The sequence below is a fragment of the Oncorhynchus tshawytscha genome, linkage group LG05, assembly GCF_018296145.1.
Source record: "Oncorhynchus tshawytscha isolate Ot180627B linkage group LG05, Otsh_v2.0, whole genome shotgun sequence".
Classification (NCBI taxonomy): domain Eukaryota; kingdom Metazoa; phylum Chordata; class Actinopteri; order Salmoniformes; family Salmonidae; genus Oncorhynchus; species Oncorhynchus tshawytscha.
The window spans coordinates 33989471-34003674 of record NC_056433.1 but is presented as its reverse complement, the minus strand read 5'-3'; positions in this window follow the sequence as shown (position 1 = coordinate 34003674).

The window sequence follows — 14204 nt, the reverse complement described above, 5'->3', positions numbered from 1 at the left end:
TGCAGTGTTTTTTTCTGTAATAGGTTGACTGTCTGACTGTCTGCAGTGGCGGGGAGAGGGATGGACCCTTACAACCTCTCTCTACCGCTTCCTCTCTCTTCCTCTCTCTCGGTCTCTCTTTCTGTCTCCCTCGCTCTCCCTCTCTTTCTTTCCGATTGGTATTCTGGAGCAGTGGGCCTGTTCTGCAGTGTGGGTTTGTGAATGCTCGTGCACGTCGAGAGAGGAGAGGGGAATCACTCTTCAGTGGCGGGCGGGGTGAGGGCTGGGGGAACTGGGAGTATACATGCATGCACGGTGCTGCGCCAGGAAATCCTCTCTGGCTGGACTATGTCATGGTTTTATTTTAGAGGCAGAGCATGTGTGTAGATCTATGATTCATACAGAAATGGAATATTGTATTATTGATTATTTTTCATAAACCAAGAGTTGAGATGCCATCTGTTTTCTGATACAATGAGATCGAATGTCCCCCTAAAATCCCATTGTTTTAGAAGGCTCTTTTCCGTGTCTCAGTGTTGTGAAATGACATTGATAGAATAGTACGGTACGTAGTAGCCTTGAGACATGACTTTGAGAGGAGAGAAAAATTGCTGATGAACAGAATACCATTCAGAAGTTATTGATGCATTGAAATACTTTAAATGGCAAATCACTGATATATATATATATATATAACTTGGTATACAGTAGTTACACCTGCTAAAAATTGGCGTTGATATACTGTACAGTACTCCCGAGTGGCGCAGTGGTCTAAGGAACTACATCGCAGCGCTAGCTGTGCCACTAGAGATCCTGGTTCGAGTCTAGGCTCTGTTGCAGTCGGCAGCGAAGGGGAGACTCAGGGGCGGTGCAGGGATGTTCGTGCACTAGCGACTCCTGTGGCGGCCTGGCGCAGTGCACGCTGACACGGTCGCCAGGTGTATGGTGTTTCCTCCGACACATTGGTGCAGTTTAAGTGGACATTGGGTCACGAAGCAGTGCGGCTTGGCTGAGTTGTGTTTCGGAGGACGCACAGCTCTCGACCTTCGCCTCTCCCCGAGTCCGTACGGGAGTTGCAGCGATGCGACAAGACAGTGACTACCAATTGGATACCATGATAAAGGGGTAAAAAAATTATAAGAAATGAACCTGACAGAGCTTTTTTATTTTATTTAACCTTTATTAACCTAGGCAAGTCAGTTAAGAACAAATTATCATTTACAATGACGGCCTACCCCGGGCCAAACACGAGCGACGCTGGGCCAATTGTGTGCCGCCCGATGGGACTCCCAATCACAGCTGGATATGATACAGCCTGGATATACTGTACAGTACGTTACTGTAACCTAATTCTGAAGAGTCTGTAGGTTTTTAATAGAGGACAAATGTACATGGTGGTTGCAGCAGTATTGTAAGGATGTCCCATTATTAGCTTGGCTTGTTCATTCCTGTGGTCGAACCAGAATGCAGCAGCCACTGCTCTTAAACCTCTGGATGCCATCTACCACAGTGACCTTCGCTTTATGACAGGCGGCAGTTTTAATACCCATCACCGCATCCTGTATCGAAAGGTTGGTCGGTCCTCCATTGAAGTCCCGTAGATCACTTCACTATTCCCTTTTTGTTTACAAGCTTCTGACTTTTAACTAACTTTGTTGGTGAAGTATCAAGAACCGGAGTTACAAAAGCCGTTGACAGGGCTGGTGGACTCTCGAGGTTCCACGGGCATCCACCGGATTAGGTTGAAACCCACTTTTACTTTTAATGCGCCTCAGCGCTGGAACAGTTTGCAGAACTCATTGCAATCAGATGCTCTGGTGCCGCTCAGGCAGTTTATGGTGTTAATTGAGGACCAAGTAGCTGAGGACGACCTGTTTCTCATACATTTTGTGTTTTGTATTAATTGCTGTTTGTTTTTACATTGTATCGGTTGTTTTATGGTTGTGATCAGGGCACCCTTGGGAATGAGACCATGATCTCAATTGGTGTTCCCTGAATAAATACAGAATAATAATGAGAATAGGGCTATTTCCATTCTATTTTCCCCTCACTGTAGGTACCCGGAAGCCACAGAATGAACAGTCTGTTCCCAAGAATACGTTACAGGGAGACTGGGGAAGACTTCAATGGATTTTCTCTGAGCGCTGGTTGAACCCAATTACACTTGAAGCAATAAATTCTTACCAATGCAATTTCCCTTCCAGACCTGCCAGCCCCCCCTCTCTCTTATTCTCTCTCTCTCTCTCTCTCTCTCTCTCTCTCTCTCTCTCTCCTTGCTTTCTTTCGCTCTCTCTCTTTTATCCTCTTCTTGCTTTCTCTTGCTCTCTCTTATTCTCACCTTGCTTTCTCTCGCTCTCTCACTCTCTCACTCTCTCACTCTCTCTCTCACTGTCTCTCGCGCACGCTTGCTTGTTCTCTTTTTCTCTTGCTCTCTTGTTATAGCACTCTCCATATGACCTTCATCTTTCTCCCCCTTCTTTTCTTCCTCCTCCCCATCGCCCGCTCTCCCTTCCCCTTTCTTCTCCCACCCTCTCAGTAGCCCTCTGTCACCCCCTCCCCGCTCTCCTTCCCACCTCTCTCTTTCTCAATTTCCTTCTCTCATCTCTCTCCACCTCTGCCTTTCCTTTCCAACCCTTCCCCTCACTGCTTTCTCTCTCTCACCCCCACTCTTTTTCAGCATTCCACTGGGGGCAGTCTTTTTCCATTGGGTTGTGGCAGATATAGCTCCTTGCCCTCTCCCAGTCTCTCCCTGGCTCTGATGGCTGTTTAACAGTAACCACCTGTGGGAACAGAACAGGCACATCAAGACATATTAACTATTAACCAGAAGGTCTGTCTGTCTGTCTGTCTGTCTGTCTGTCTGCATGTCCTAAGGGCAGCCGTTCTCTGGACATGATGACCTCTTCACTTGACAGATGCTATCACATCTGTCTCTCATTCAGTAGCGACCCATCATTAAGGGAAGGTGGCCACAGATGCAATTATGTCAAATCACGTTATATGTACAGTAGCTTTGATTGGACTGTCAACATCATACTTTCAAAATCTTAGCTAGCAGCCATCATCATGAATCGAGTCGACAATCTACTGGCTCAATGACGTCATGATTCAACCTTGTTTTTTCAGAGTTCCCAGTTGTTTTGAAAGCACCATAAATCCACAGAATGCCAGACTTTCGATGACAACATTTGCCCACAAAGGACTGCTGCGCCACCTTCCTGTTCAAGTGAGCCCAGCACAACAAGGCGAGTCCAAAAATGTATTGTATGCTGCTGCATAAATGATGTACTATGCCAGAGAGATATGTATACTGTAGCTAAGAAAGTAATACTAAGTGTATGTAGTGTAGTATGATGTTAGTAGAGCATGTGCATCACCCTAATAATTTGGTATATTTACCCCTCTTAATGTCACCTACTGTTCTGACTTGGTGGTGCACATGTAGCCTACAGTTTAACCTGTTTCAGAGAAATGTAATCATTGAATATTGTAAGAGCTTTCATTGTCTGCTTATATGCCCCCTTTATTTTTCCTACAGTTCTGACTTGGTGTACAGGGAGAACAGTGTATGAACGGCCCATGTTCTGAATTCTGCCACTGTACATTTCAAAAGTGCTAAACAAATAGTTATATTGACTACGTCCGTCCTAGCTCGCTCATTGATGTCTTAATCGAAATGACAGATTGTCTCTTATCCGCTTGTCGTCCCCTTATGCCATAGTTTATACATCTCAATTGTCATTAGAAACCACATTTGTTTAAGCAAGTCAGCCATGTTTTTTTAAAGGCATTAAATGAGGCTGAAGGAACTGTTTCTCTGTCAGACAAGGCTCCACTGATAGCCAGGTGTAGCAGTGGTAAGGTGTTGGGACAGCTTTATGTACAGTAGGCCCTAACAGTTTGTGGGCACCGTTTGTCACCGTTACAGTGGAATTAATGTATTGTGAAGTGTTGTGTAGTGGCTTTGCTGGAATCCAGGAACAGATGGAAATTAATTTGCTTAGTCATTAATCATTCAAACATTTATTTTGTATTGTGGCATGGCATCAATGAGATTCAAACCTATGACCTTCTGTTCTCTATCCATGGAATTATTCCACTGTGCCACAAGGATATCCCTATTTCAAAGGAAACAAACTCTCATTAAGATCAGGTGTGGCAAATTAGTGGGCACGGCCAACACACCTGAACACACTTAACAAGATAGAGGATAGAGAGTTTTGTTGAAGCTGAGAACGAAATGCATGTGTTTTTAAGTAACATTCTTAGTTCTTGTGGTTTTTATGGAAAGTAATTGTTAAAGTTCTGAGAATGGAATGTATGTTTCTAAATAACATTTTTAGACCGTTCTTTGAACATTACTAAAGTTTTCTTGTGTTTTTCATGTAAAGTGTTCTTAACGTTATGCTGAAGTACTGAACTTCCCACAGAAGAACATTGTTTCTTAACATTCTCTGAACTATTTGAGAACATAACTTGAAATAGAACCATGAGGAAACCTGTAGGAAACGTTATGCTGAAGTACTGTAATTCCCACAGAAGAATGTTAACGTTCTCAAAACTATTTGAGAACCTTCCCAATGTCAAAAAAGCTGGAGAACATTCCTAGAATATTACGAAAATTAAGATTAATGTAACTTGTTTGAACTTTTAGGAAACATTCTGTTAAAGTAATTAGCAGCACTTTTTGTATTTGTTGGTTAATTTCCTTAATTTCCTTAATTTGCCACACTCTCACGAGCTCTAAGAAACATATCCTTCTCAGAATATGATGTGCTCAACAACATGTAAAATAACCAAAGGTAATGATACCAACAGTATCACTATGAGACATTATTTATGCTGTAAATTGTGTTTGTCAAAGGGATGCCTCATCAGAGGCACAGCCTGAGAGGCTAATGTCAGAGATAACTAGTTGTTACGAGCTGCAGCACCACCACCATCTTCTCCTTCTCCTCAACATGGAGACTCACTAACCCAGGGTTTCCAAACTCGGTCCTCTGGACCCCAAGAGGTGCCCGTTTTTGTTTTTGTTTTGCCCTAGCACTACACAGCTGATTAAAATAATCAACTAATCATCAAGCTTTGTTCATTTGAAATAGCTGTGTACCCCGCTGCACTAACCCCTGCATATTTAATAGGGCCTCATTTGAACACCTATTTTTATCAGCTGGGTTGAATAATTCAGTGCATACTTCTCCTGTTCAGTTCGTTCTGCAGCTCTTATGTGTGTGTGTGTGTGTGTGTGTGTATGTGTGTGTGTCTGTGTGAGCACGCGTGTGTGTGTGTGTGTGTGTACCCCTCCACTAAACAGAGAGTCAGGAACGGAACACTTTGTCTTCATCTGTCAGTCATGTACTTTTGTTTAGCACCCTGTTGTATTATCAAAAGCCCTCCTACAAAGAAAATAATCAAATATTCAGTTTATCTTGTCAAGTGCGTGGGAGAAACATTTTGTTTTTTAATCTTACATTTCAGAGCCTTACCCCAGAGTCTGACGATGAATCGGAGTGGGTGTAAAATATGTCTGGGCAACACATAATCCACTGGAGTTTAGGCTGGTGTGCTTGTGTGTGTGTGTGTGTGTGTGTGTGTGTGTGTGTGTGTGTGTGTGTGTGTGTGCGTGTGTGGCTCCTGTATTCAACACTGTATAATGGCCTCTGCTAACAACGACGCCTCGCCTCAAACCATTCTCCAAAAGGTCAGCAGTTGTATAACATCCCACAATCACGCACAGAGAGCAACAACCAAGACTAAACGTTTGATTTGCAACCAAACAGCACAATCAGGGAAGCAGTCCCTCTTCATTGGCTTATGTCCTTTCACGGCATGATAACAGCTAGCTACCGTTGCCAAGAAGTAAGGCTCTAGTTGCCACCACCGCACTTCAAAGTGTTGTCAAACAAAATATTGAATTAGACACCAGTTATGACAGCAGCAGCACAGAGCTCTGAGCTCCAGAAATAGGCAATAAACAGCCACTGTTCCACGTTTGACTGGGCCGTTGGGTTATGCCAATTATCCAGGAAAAGCTTCAGATGTGGAGTTGAAGTCAGAAGTTTAGAAACACATAGGTTGGAGTCATTAAAACTCGTTTTTCAACCACTCCACAAATTTCTTGTTAACAAATTATAGTTTTGGCAAGTCAGTTAGGACATTTACTTTGTGCATGACACAAGTTCTCTTTCCAACAATTGTTTACAGACAGATTATTTCACTTATAACTCACTGTATCACAATTCAAGTGGGTCAGAAGTTTACATACACTAAGTTGACTGTGCCTTTAAACAGCTTGGAAAATTCCAGAAAATGATGTCATTGCTTTAGAAGCTTCTGATAGGCTAATTGACATCATTTGAGTCAATTGGTGGTGAACTGTGGATGTATTTCAAGGCCTACCTTCAAACTCAGTGCCTCTTTGCTTGACATCGTGGGAAAATCAAAAGAAATCAGCCAAGACCTCAGCAAAAAATTTGTAGACCTCCACAAGTCTGGTTCATCCTTGGGAGCAATTTCCAAACACCTGAAGGTACCACGTTCGTCTGTACAAACAAAAGTACGCGAGTATAAACACCATGGTACCACACAGCCGTCATACTGCTCTGGAAGGAGACGTCTTCTGTCTCCTAGAGATGAATGTACTTTGCTGCGAAAAGTGCCAATCCCAGAAAAACAACATAGGACCTTGTGAAGATGCTGGAGGAAACAGGTAGAAAAGTATCTATATCCACAGTAAAACGAGTCCTATATCGACATAACCTGAAAGGCCGCTCAGCGAGAAAGAAGCCACTGCTCCAAAACTGCCATAAAAAGCCAGACTACAGTTTGCAACTGCACATGGGGACAAAGATTGTACTTTTTGGAGAAATGTGCTCTGGTCCGATGAAACAAAAATAGAACTGTTTGGCCATAATGACCATCGTTATGTTTGGAGGGAAAAGGGGGAAGCTTGCAAGCCGAAGAACACCATCCCAACCGTGATGCAAGAGGGTGGCAGCATCATGTTGTGGTGGAGGAGGGACTGGTGCACTTCACAAAATAGATGGCACCATGAGGAAGCAGAATTATGTGGATATATTGAAGCAACATCTCAAGACATCAGTCAGGAAATAAGACGCAAATGGGTCTTCCAAATGGACAATGACCCCAAGCATACTTCCAAAGTTGTGGCAAAATGGCTTAAGGACAACAAAGTCAAGGTGTTGGAGTGGCCATCACAAAGCCCTGACCTCGATCCTATTTAAAATTTGTGGGCAGAACTGAAAAAGCATGTGTGAGCAAGGAGGCCTTCAAACCTGATTCAGTTACACCAGCTCTGTCAGGAGGAATGGGCCAAAATTCACCCAACTTATTGTGGGAAGCTTGTGGAAGACTACCCAAAATGTTTGACCCAAGTTAAACAATTTAAAGGCCATGCTACCAAATACTAACTGAGTGTATGTAAACTTCTGACCCACTGGGAATGTGATGAAAGAAATGAAAGCTGAAATAAATAATTCTCTCTACTCTATTATTCTGACATTTCACATTCTTAAAATAAAGTGGTGATCCTAACAGACCTAAGACAGGGAATGTTTACTAGGATTAAAGGTCAAGAATTGTGAAAAACTGAGTTTAAATGTATTTGGCTAAGGCATATGTAAACTTCCCGACTTCAACTGTAAGTCAACCTGTAGCTGCCTCAGCTGTGTGATGCTGTGTGACTGTAAAGAATGCAACACACCATGAGCATATTAAAGAGCTCTGAAATACATTTACTGTGTAATCTTGCTGTTGCTGACCGGCATGGCAGAATAGGCTGTGAGTTGTGATTATGAACTAGTGTATTTGTGTGTGGTAGTATGTGTGTGTGTGTGTGTGTGTGTGTGTGTGTGTGTGTGTGAGAGAGAGACAGATGGTCCAGGCACAAGCTTGTCCTGTGTTTCAGCCGCATGCGTGCATGTGTGTGAAGTCTTGTTCACTGTGTGTGTCCCGTAGTGTTGTGTTGTTCTCTGCGTCGCTCCAGGGCCGGCGCTGTGGCACCTGATGGTAAACAGGGTGAAATGCCAAGACAACAGGCTATCTATTCACTAAGGAATGCTATAAAGAGACAGCGCCGAGCAAGCTGTGGCACTGCAGTATCTCCAAAACGCACACACACACACACACAAGTTCATTCTAATTAGACTGGTTTGGATTCCTCATTTACCAAAATGGTTGCCATTATCATCCCATTCTGGAACTTTGAGGGTTGATCACCTGGCACCTCTAGTAATTTAATGGGATCTCTTTGGTCATGACTAACAAAACAATAGTGCCCACTGCCCACCCAAATACACTATCCAGCTAGCACATAACATTCTGAGAACCACATGTTTCTTAGAGTTTGGTGAGAGTGTGGTTGTCCTGTGGTTATTTTTCATACAACTTTCTGGGAATGGGGCAGGATAGCTGCTTGGCTTTGGAACATTCTCAGCACATTTAAGGAACTTGACAAAAAAACACATTTATTTTGCTCTTTCATTTACTTTAACAGAACATTTTGTAAAAGTTTAAACATGGTTTCATTTAATTTCCATTTTGGTACTGTAATGTTCCAGGAACATTCTCCAACTGGTTTGACATTGGGAATATTCTCAAATAGTTCAGAGAACGTTAAGAAACAACGTTCTTCTGTGGGAATTTAAGTTTTCAGCATAACCTTTCCTCCAGGTTTCCCCTTGGTTCTATTTAAATCCACTTTCTCAAATTGTTCCAAAAACGTTAAGAAAACATTCCATAAAAAATCCCCAAAAACTTGAGTAACGTTCAGAAAACGTTCCAAGCATTTATTTAAAAACATATATTCCTTTCTCAGAATGTGAAGAAATCTTACCATAAAACCACAAGAAAACATTAGTAATGTCATTTAAAAACATTCCGTTCTCAGCATCAACGAAACTCTCTCTATCCTCTATCTTGTTAAGTGTGTTCAGGTGTGTTGGCCGCTGCCACTAATTGGCCACACCTGATCTTAATGAGTGCTTGTTTCCTTTTAAATGGGGTCTGTTTGAATTGACAAACATTAACAGCTTGGCATGGGTGAAAACAAGTGGCATGCTAGCTCCATCCTGGTGGTGCAGTGGACTAATCCGAAAGATACAGAATGGAAGATTATAGGTTCAAACCTCACTGATGCTGTGTCACAATGAAGAATATGTTTTATTGCATGATTAATGTCTAAGGAAATTAATGTGTGTCCCATCTGTGCTTGTAGTTAAAACAAATTAACCCAAAATCAGCTGGCAGTGTTATTCAAAGTCTAAATGAAACATTCAGTTAACTTTTGAAGAAGGTTATTCAAAAACCTCCAAATAACCTACCATTTCTGTTTTCAGTGTTAATAAAATCTCCTGGAAAACTTTTAAGGAACCAGAGTTAACTCAGAATCTCCCTGCAACCTAAAAAATAAATGTTCCCAGAACAGGCAAAATGTCTCACATCTTTTCTCAGAACATTTAAAAAACATTACGTTTTGCCGGTCAGGAAACATATGGCTTCATTCCTACAACCAATGTGAAACCAAAAGCATACGTTCCCACAACTTCCAAGAAACTGAGTAGATATATTTAATTTACAGCAATGCAGCACTCTATCTCTTTATAAAAACTTACATTCATAACATGTAAGTTGCTTTACCAGAAACGGATTAGCAGTCTGACAACAAGTCTAACTAACAATCTGCATTTCTAGAGGACAATTGATAGAACGGATGGAGGGAGGAATGGGAATGGAGGTGTGCACACACACACACACACACACACACACACATACACATACACACACACACACACACACACACACACACACACACACACACACACACACACACACACATACACATACACACACACACACACACACACACACACACACACACACACACACACACACACACACAGTTGATACACGAGGAACATGCAGCATAGCAGTCCACTGTAGCACATTATGTAATAGAAACGCTATTATGCAACAACATTAGAGGGGGTTAGGGATGGAACATGAAGTCCATAAGAGTATTTAATCACACACACAGTTAAACCCTATTCCCTATAGTGCACTTCTTTTGATCAGGGCTCTGGTCAAAAGTAGTGCAATATAGAGGGAATAGGGTGCTATTTGGGACACAGCCAAAGCCTATAACTTTCTCTAACTGTCTTGGTCCCATTAGCTCGTGATAACTAAGTCATGTTAATACCGACCCTCTCTTGATGAGGATTCAATTCATTACTCGATAAGAACACAGGAAGGGCTCCCTCCTCCAAGCTAGACTGATACAGCCAGGTTCAACTAGTCATGTATGACTAAGAGCTCTGGGTAATTGATGTGTTGCTTGTTCTGCATCGTTACAGTACATTGCCTGGAATTTAAAGACACAATCTGGGATGCTGCTGTACTGCTGTTCACTGGTCATAACAATTCATGCTACAGCCTATAACCATTGATTCTTGTAATAGTTACACTTTCAAATGCATCATGAGCTTACTACAACTGTCTTAGCCCATCATAACCCCAATATGAGGAGGAAATTGAAAATCATGTGGCTGAAAAACGAGTCGCAGGTTGAGGCTTTTAGAGCTGTGATGGTTGGCTGAAAGCGACGTTACGTGAAAGAGACACGTCTTCACTAAAAGCCAAACTGAGTGTTTGTGCATGCGTGCGTCTGTTTCTCTGCTGCAATTACCCAAGTTATGAAAGGACTTCTAACGGTAAACTAAAGAAAGTTTGTGTGGTAGACTGGCACTACAAATGGAAAAAGTAATCATTATCCCTGGAGCTGGTTCCTGTCAAGGGAGAGAAAGACCAAGGTAATCGCTTTTCTCTTAAGAGGAGCACAAAGCACATTAGCTCAGAGGAGCAACATGTGTTTTAAGAATTATTCATGTTTACAGCCACTATATCATACAAACTCCTACATTAGCTAATATTGGGGCATAGTTCGGGACTGTTGTTCAGGTATAACTGTGAGGTTCAAATCATGTTGTACAATAAGACGTATTGTTGCCATAATTTCATGTGGTGGTGGATACACAAAGGCATTTTAAGAAATATGTTTATTTTATTTAGCCAGTTAAGAACAAATTCTCTTGCCAAACCCTCCCATATCCTGGACGATGCTGGGCCAATTGTGTGCCTGCCCTACGGAACTCCCGATCACGGCCGGTTGTCATACAGCCCGGGATCGAACCAGGGTCTGTAGTGACACCTCTAGCAATGAGATGAGGTGCCCTATACCTTCTGCGCCACTTATGAGCAAAATGAGGCTGCTTATGCCAGCAAATGCACACCATGCATACGTTAGTCACGTTGCATACGTCAATGAATCAGATGTTACATGAATACATCTGAACGTCATAAAGAGCTTAGAGAAATCAACGCTGTCAGTGGTGGCATTGCTTAGCAACTGATGCATATGGCGCAGAAACACACACACCCGCGCGCGCGCGCACACGGTCATACACCAACCTTAATCTCGAGACACAACCTGTTCCCTTCAGTTTACGACTCCATTAATTTCACTGCAGTTGGCTTTAGGCCCGCATCGCACCACACACCCATCTGTCCGTCCTGCAGAGACCCTGAGAGAGAGAGAGAGAGAGAGAGAGAGAGAGAGAGGGAGAGAGTGAGAGGGAGAGAGAGAGAGAGAGAGAGACCAGCGCCCTCTCATGGGCCTTAGCTGTTCACTTTGAATGAAATGCTGAAGTCCACATAAAGGAGTTTAGGCAGCCAAATGAGTTGAGTCTGCCTTTTTTCCCAAGCTAATCCTTTCTGAATCAGTAAGGCCTCAACAGTAACGGACAACCACAAAGTAAAAATCCGCACAGTAAGGTTTGTTAAGAGATGGAGATGTGGAGTGGTGCAGCCTGGGATCTTGTGTTGTTTTGTGCCGACAGTGACAGTAGCCACAGCTATCGATTTCAACATTCAGTCACATTACACGTCTTGTCTAGCCTAGTGTGTTTGTTTGTTAGTTGACCTGTTTGTGTGTGTGTGTGTGTGTGTGTTCAATAAATGTCCACTGTCGAAGAGGTAAACAGCGTGTGTGTATGTGTGTGTGTGCGTGCGTGAGTGAGTGGTAGGAGATTAATGTCTGTGGATTCAATTGAATTCCAGTCACAGTCATATTAATCATTGTAGAAAACAACCCCCTAGTGACAAAAAGCATGAATCTCACCCTCCTGTATATGCCACATCTTGCAGTAAACGTGCTTGGGCACCATGGAGGCTCAAAGTCAAACAGGAACTGACGAGGGAGGACATTGAAACGTGTGGTAATTGTTACATATAGAGACCAAAGCTTTTTTAGGAGATACCGCACTATACAATGGGGGATGGCTATTGGAACGGACTGGTATTGGATAACATTCAGAGACTTTGCTGTCAGATCTCAAAGAGGAGAGCACAAACCAAAATCATGATACTATCAGGGATATGATTCTCTCACACTGACGGTCATGATCTGAAGTTCTATTGGATGTAGAGTTGCGCAATTCTGGTAACCTCATCCAAATTCCCTGGTTTTCCTGGGAAAGCCTCCAACTCTAATTTTGACGTCAAAGTATTTGACACACAACACAGGGGAAAGTGACCATGGTTATGAGGCACCGCAGTTCTCTGTGCTGGAATGTCAGCAGTGAGTCACACCGGTAATTAGAAGCGGTACAGTGCACCAATTGTGTTACACACTCCTACACACACACAGTCAATGCATACATTAGCATAATAGCAGAAACCCTGGCAGCTAGCAGCAGGTGCAGCAGGTGGGTTTAGACTATAGAGAAACCAGGTAATTTAACCCTTAAGCGTCTAAGGGGTTTTGTGGGGGGGTACTTGAGATCGGCCTCGAGACCACATATTAAGTGTCTTGGTCATGTCTCTGGTGTCGGATACATTTGTACTGGGTCTTGACTCGGTTTCGGACAGTTGAGGACTCGTAATTTCTTCCCGAGACCAGCGGAGTAAAAAACTCCTAATTATCAGCTTCCATTCAGTCAGCTCATAAAACTGCTTCGCCAGGACACACATATCCACTCCTTTCTTGAAACATTCATACAGTATCTTAACAGCCTTTATATATATTATAGACATGTTAGTACAGTGGTGAACCTATAGGTCTTCAGTGTGTTACAGGTTAGTACAGTGGTGAACCTATAGGTCTTCAGTGTAACAGGTTAGTACAGTGGTGAACCTATATGTCTTCAGGGTGACAGGTTAGTACAGTGGTGAACCTATAGGTCTTCAGTGTGACAGGTTAGTACAGTGGTGAACCTATAGGTCTTCAGTGTGTAACAGGTTAGTACAGTGGTGAACCTATATGTCTTCAGGGTGACAGGTTAGTACAGTGGTGAACCTATAGGTCTTCAGTGTAACAGGTTGGTACAGTGGTGAACCTATAGGTCTTCAGTTTGTGACAGGTTAGTACAGTGGTGAACCTATAGGTCTTCAGTTTGTGACAGGTTGGTACAGTGGTGAACCTATAGGTCTTCAGTGTGTGACAGGTTAGTACAGTGGTGAACCTATAGGTCTTCAGTGTGTGACAGGTTGGTACAGTGGTGAACCTATAGGCCCTCAGTTGTGACAGGTTATACAGTGGTGAACCTATAGGTCTTCAGTGTGTGACAGGTTAGTACAGTGGTGAACCTATAGGTCTTCAGTGTAACAGGTTAGTACAGTGGTGAACCTATAGGTCTTCAGTGTGACAGGTTAGTACAGTGGTGAACTATACTTAGGTCTTCAGTGTGAACAGGTTAGTACAGTGGTGAACCTATAGGTCTTCAGTGTGACAGGTTAGTACAGTGGTGAACCTATAGGTCTTCAGTGGTGACAGGTTGGTACAGTGGTGTGTCTTCAGTTTGTGACAGGTTAGTACAGTGGTGAACCTATAGGTCTTCAGTGTGTGACAGGTTAGTACAGTGGTGAACCTATAGGTCTTCAGGGTGACAGGTTAGTACAGTGGTGAACCTATAGGTCTTCAGTTTGTGACAGGTTAGTACAGTGGTGAACCTATATGTCTTCAGGGTGACAGGTTAGTACAGTGGTGAACCTATAGGTCTTCAGTGTGTGACAGGTTAGTACAGTGGTGAACCTATATGTCTTCAGGGTGACAGGTTAGTACAGTGGTGAACCTATAGGTCTTCAGTTTGTGACAGGTTAGTACAGTGGTGAACCTATATGTCTTCAGGGTGACAGGTTAGTACAGTGGTGAA